Here is a 6,846-nt window from a genome sequence, read left to right on the forward strand (position 1 = left end):
AGTTCATTATAATAACCCTGTTACACTACATGGTTATTTTAATCTGACAAGACTATTTAGGTTGTGCAGTCATAAATGTTTGCATTGGTATAACCAGTCAGTTTTAGCCATATTAACTAAGCTGACCAGTTTGCATGACCGGAACAGAAAAAGGAAGTGGAATGAGCCATAGTTTGTGCTTTCTTTCTCTCTCTCTAACCTGGGAGCACAATGACAGCTTTGTCACTAAACTCCCCCAGCACTGACCCACGGGCAGCAGTGAGCATGCAAACACGAAAAGGAAACAAGCAGTTGGAGGAGAAGCGCTATAATGGAATTCAAGCATTTGTCAGTGTACTTTGCATTGTGCTGCTCCATCAATGGCTCTTTCTGTCATCCACAACTGTGTGTGTTCACAAAGGCATGTCTAGGTGACCTTTGTCTCACTCTGACTATTTTCATCCCGTTCACTCACTCCCAGTCTTCTATATTAGTTCTAATTTCAAAATAAAGCCGCCATGAAATCAAGATGATTCTTATTTTTGTTTTTAATGGAATATTGCAATATTTATTATAAATGATTTATACGTTCACATCATTATTTAAAAAGAATATATTCATGTGCCTTCGTAGTCTGGTATAAAATAACGCCCCCCTCCCTGTTGCAGCGGCATCTCTTCTCTGATGACGTGTTTACTGGCACAAGAGCAGGGCAACCTGTCCCTTACATGAGATCACAGCAATGGCAAACCACAACAACCACATCAATTCCTTATGGGTATAATCAAGTCCCACCCAACTTTTTATCTCGTCCAAAAAAGCTGTTTCACTCGGATACACGTCACAATAGGGACTAAACTATCGCAACTTCCGTTTCATGCCAACTTTAAATGTTATATTATTTATTGACTTTTTAGGCAATCTAGCATACATGCATGCAAATATACAGGTCCTTAACAAATATTTTCTCACCCCCAAACTGCATGAACACACACATACACACACCCAGGCTGACCCTTTAACCTCATGTTAACCCAGCCCCTGGGAAAGTAAGGTTTGAGTCAAGGTTGTGTAGTTCCAATGATGCATATACGCTCTCAGTTACAAGAGACAGTGGTTGACAAATGATAGACTCGCCCCAGAGGATAACCGTCTTGCCTAACTCTGATGTCAAGCCCAGGCTTGATATATTGTGACTCAGCACCCCCACTGCCACCTTCATATACCGTTTTTGCTTTGGCTCCCATAGCTTTTGAACCATCAAACAAGTTCTAGCATTAAATGACTGTGTGTTCGTGGAAATCTGATTCTTCGAAAGATTGGTTTCTATGTACACTACTATTCAAAGGTTTGGGGTTGGTAATAAAAACTAAATTGTTACAAAAACATTCTATTTCAAATACATGCTGTTCCTTTGAACTTTCATTTAAAGAATGCTGAAGCAAAAAATTTGTCACGGTTTGTACAAATAATTTAAGCAGCACAACTGTTTTCAACGTTGATAAGAAGAAATGTTTCTCATTATCAGCACCAAATCAGCATATTACAAAGATTTCTGAAAGATCATGTGACACTGAAGAGTAATGGCATCTGAAAATTAAGCTTTTCCATCACAGAAATAAGTTACATTTTAACATTTTACCAATGTTCTTATTAAATTAATGCAGCCTTGGTGAGCATATACAGTTTATATGAGTTTTTTTTTTTTTTTTTTTTTTTTTACTGCCCCTTACATTTTTGAACAGTGTTATATAGAATGGACTTTTCTGGTGTGTTTATGTGTTTTGTTTTTTTAGATTAGGCTAATAATGACAGAATTGAACAAATTTGACTTTAGACAAACTAATGATGATAAGTTTAGAAAGCTCAGAACAGAATGTAGACTGAGAGGTGTGTGGTGTTTACAGGTTTCATACCATTATCATCAACACCAAGGCAGATCAGTTATGTGGGTATGTCATAACCAAACACGTTACTTCACTCTCTCTGTAAGGACAGTAGCAGGTTAATCGAGCTTTAACCAACATGAAGCGTGACAATGTGTGCATGTGACACGGTGCAGACCAGGTTCACTTTATCTGGAGTCAGACTAAAGTCAAACATTACTGATTCAATAAGGTGATAGAAGAGCTTTTCAGGTGTCCAAATCAATATGAAATTTCAGAGAACTCTGCAAGAGAACTGGATTTCCATCATGTGTTTTTGTTGTTTTTATGCATTTTTATGAAATTTACTCACCTTTTGAATGTGTCAGAAATTTTGATGAGAGAAAGAATTCTCTTTTCATTGCATGTTTTGTTCCATTTTAATGTGTATGTGTGTGTTTTGTGTACATAGTTAAGCACTTGAATGGTAGAAACACGATTGTGGAGAACTTTGTTTGAGTTACAGCCGTTGACAACTCCTGACAGGAACATCTCTGGGCAGTTTTTCACCCCTTTTATCAGTAGGAATTCTATTCTTTGCAATAGAGTCTGCAGTCCCTGCTGACGGGTTGACTGATAAGACACATTCCTCTATGAATAGCCATTTCATTCTCTGTTTGGTCATATGTTCATTGTCTGCCGCTAGTTTGAGATTCTAGTAGATTGGCACTGACTTATGATCAGATAAAGTTCTGGAGAGTGACTGTGTCATTCACTCACATGCAAAGTCTGCAGTTTAAGAACACACCTGCTCAGGTTTAACAGCACAAAATGTTCTGCATCACTGATTTATATTACTCTGAACACTGGACGAATTGGAGTTTTGTCTGCATGTGCTCATCTACAAGCACAATGAAATAATAACCAAAATAAATAAATAAAATAATTAAGTAAAAAAAGTTGGAAACAAATTGCAATGAAACCAATTCCATGGAAAAAAAAAAGTCCATGTAAGTGAGTATTTTTATTTTAATATTTTTAATTTTCTTTTTTAAGTTTATTCTGATGATTTAATATTCATCATTTTATTGTTTTATGTGTTTTCTTTTTTTCTTCTTTTTTTTTTTTTACATTTCATGAAAGTTTAGACTCTTAAAAATAAAGGTTTATTGGTTCACTCTCAAAAAGGGTCCAAAAGCTGTCACTTACCCTTTAGACAGTACCCTTCAAAAGGGTTCTAATATGTACCATTTAGGTACTAATATGTGCACTTTTGGTACCAATATTTTGAGGGACTACTCTTTAGGTACAAAGGTGTACCTTTTGAAAAGGCATACACCACAGTGACAGCTTTTGTACCTTTTTTTCTGAGAGTGTTCCATGAGGAACCTTTAACATCCATGGAACATTTCCATCACACAGAACTGCTCACTGAAAGTTTTTGGGGGGAACCAAAACTGGTTCTTCTATGGCATTGCTGCAAAAAACACATTTTGGAACCTTTTTATTAAGAGCGTAGGCAGCACTGTGACTATCACGGTTTGAAGTTTCTCCACAGCACTAAAACAGCACCTGCCTTCTTTGGCTCACACATCTAATGATTCTGCTAAACAAATTAAAATAAGTAGTAGTGTAATTTCAAACATTTTAATCATGATTCCAGTGTTGCAATTATCATAGTTATAATGGTGTAAATTATTTTATTATCTTCTCTGTCCCTGATGTCAAACCTCTGTCTGTAAAATTGCTAATGGATGACATTTTTACGGAGAAATTTTTGGGCGTGCATTTCCATGTGACAGTCACACATCTAGATAGACATCTCTTTCTCTCTTGAGAAACTCTCACACACGAATGGAATCTCACTACACTCACTTATAGCTCCTTGAATCAATTTTCATTCAGAAAATTTCATTCTCTATAATTTAACATAAATGAACTCTCTTTGTCCCTTTTGCTGTATATCCCTCTGTTTATTTCAAGAAATGTATGTATCTGTTATGTACCAGGCAGGTTTTGTCATGTTCTTATCTTGTGGGATCTTGGCTGGCGTCTCATGAAGCTGTTCCTGTTACCTATATGTTCCCTTAGATAACAACCCCCCTATCTATACTCACTTATCATTTGATTTTTTTATCTCACAAAGATGAAGTGGAAAGATCAAGTGACACACACTCACACTTCACAGCATTCTGCATATATGGCATGCTTGTGACGGTTTTGGCAGGAATTTGTTTTTTGGGATAGGGCAGGGGAAAGGGGTCTTATGCAATGCTTGAATATTCCTAATTGTGATAGAGTGGAAATCTCCCATTTGGAGAAAAGAACTGAAATCATTTACTTACAATAAAATTGTGAGATAGTATCGTCAGTAAAGAGGTCAGGATTTTAAGAACTTGTGATCATCATGTTTTTAACTTCACTGTGGTTTGGAATGAATGACAGGGATGTTTGGTATCTTACCTGCATGGGACACACAACTGATCACAGATCATGCAAAATTGTTAAGTTACAATGTCATTGTAGAAATGCACTATATCAGACATGATTGATTGATTTTTTTCCACAAGTGAAAAGTAATATTCACAAATCAACAAAACTTCCATGAAATTTAAAGGTGCAATAAGCGTTTTCTGGTAAACACTGTTGATGTTTGAAATCACCAAAACAAACAGACCCCTACCCAAAAGGATCACTCCCCTATCTTGATGCCTCCGCCCCCACATTCACGTATGATAACAAACTAATCCAGGGTTGCAAGACTTCTAAGTCACCACCACTAAGCTTCCGACAACTTTTTGTCTTTATTTTTTTTTTTTTATCTCCCTAAAAGTTTGCGTTAGAGTTTGCAAGGGTGCTAGTATAAGTGGACTAGAGAGTAGATGAGTTTACCTGTTCATCGTGATGACGTTAAATTTTAATGTCCCCGACAACCTCTGTCCAGGGGGGCAGGGTTTCATATTATTTTGAAGCTTCCCCGGGCGCCGCCATTGGCTAGCGGACCCCCACCTGCTGTTAGCATTCCATTGACTCCCATTCATTTTGGCGTCACTTTGACAGCGAATAACTTTACATCTGAGGCGTTTAAAGACTCTATTTGTCAATTGTTTATTTCTAAAGAAGCACGACAATGTATAAAAGGCTCCATTACCTTGTATCTTACGTTATGGCCCCGTAAAAACAGTTTTTGTAAAAGTAGGCTAACAATTGCGTCATAACCACGCGACTCTCTGTCGCACAGTAGAGAAATTACCGTATGGACAGGAGGAGAAGCTCGCAGGCAATCATTTTACATAACTTCTTAATATTATGCATTAATTTAATATGGCGTACTGGCATTAAATTTTAAATTAAATAAATACTATGCAAAATGACAAAAATAATTAATCAGAATACTTATCAAAAGTTCTTGAATATCATAACTTCTTAATATTATGCATTAACTTAATATGGCATACTGGCGTTAAATTTTAAAATAAATAAATACTATGCAAATTGACAAAATAATTAATCAGAATACTTACCAAAATTTGCTCCTGTTCACGTTCGCCGTCTCTGCAAGATTCGGTGGGTGATTCAGATTTCTCTTGGCACAGCTAAGACTTACAATAGAGCTGGTAAGTCCCGCCCCTTCCGTAAAACCCCGCTGGACCTCTAGGTTGAAAAATCGTCAATGCAAGTGAATGGGAGAAAATAATTATTTTCTGGTCCCGTTTGAATTGTGCCATGAATGTGAACATATGTTGTCTGTGAATTTTTTATTTAATCTTTCATGTTACGAGTTTGACAGTATATGGTATGATTCTTCGGCTAGCAGTTGTGGAAAAGACATAACGAGAAAGACTACATGTCGCCTATGTGACGTCACCCCATAAAGTTGACTTACCCGTGGTTTTCGCCAACCTCAATGATTTTGTCCTCTCCCTGAAAGAAGGCGGTGAAGTGCACCAAAGACACTGCCATGTTTAGCGGGATCCGTGAGCTAGTGTCCGTGTGCGAGTGGTGGTGATGTTTCAAACGCGTCGAAAGCAGCGAAGAGTTGTAGTCCACAAAGTGCTCTCACACAAAGTCTAACCGTATCAAACTTCTACCCGCTAAATTGTAGCATTCTTCACACGAAAGATTATATAAAAAATTCACAGACAACATATGTTCACATTCATGGCACAATTCAAACGGGACCAGAAAATAATTATTTTCTCCCATTCACTTGCATTGACGATTTTTCAACCTAGAGGTCCAGCGGGGTAGCGGAGGGGGCGGGACTTACCAGCTCTATAGTCAGACGGGTTGCTCACGTCACATCTAAGTCATCAAGCTCAGTTTTGCACGCTGGACCCCCAGGAAGTGCATGCTTCTAATTGACTTCACTTGTCTCCGTTGAATCCCAATGGGGTCGCTGTGTCCATTTCTTTTACTGTCTATGCCTCTGTCCCATTTAGCCACTTGTTAGCAAAAGCTTTTAAAAAAATCACAAGGGGGTATTACTGATGTAGCTATTTTATGTTGTAGAATATGACATATGACCTAACATTTACATAAACCCCGCCCCCGGGAAAGCATTTATAGATTTGAACCAGTTTGAACATAAAAGGCTAAAAGTTTAGAAATTTTCAGTGCATGTGTGAGGTAAAAGGACACAAGCTGCTGAAGCTCCGCCCTCTGTGCCGGGAGCAGCAAAGCTCATTTGCATTTAAAGGGACAGACACAAAAATGGTGCGTTTTTGCTCTATGGTTTTTGCTCACCCTCATATGTGGGGTATTTTGAGCTAAAACTTCCTCAAGATGTAAAAAAATATTTTTTTACATCTTGTGAAAAGGGCATTATACCACCCCTTTAAAGATTACAAGGTCAGATTAATGAAAAAAATAATAATGATGTGTACGCTGATAAATAATTTATAATAAATACTGCAATATAGCATAAAAAAAACAAGAATTTTGATTTCATGGTGACTTTAAAGCAATTACTTACTACACATTTAAGCACATAAGCAAGAAG

This window comes from Squalius cephalus, assembly GCF_949319135.1.
Source record: "Squalius cephalus genome assembly, chromosome: 15".
Lineage (NCBI taxonomy): Eukaryota > Metazoa > Chordata > Actinopteri > Cypriniformes > Leuciscidae > Squalius > Squalius cephalus.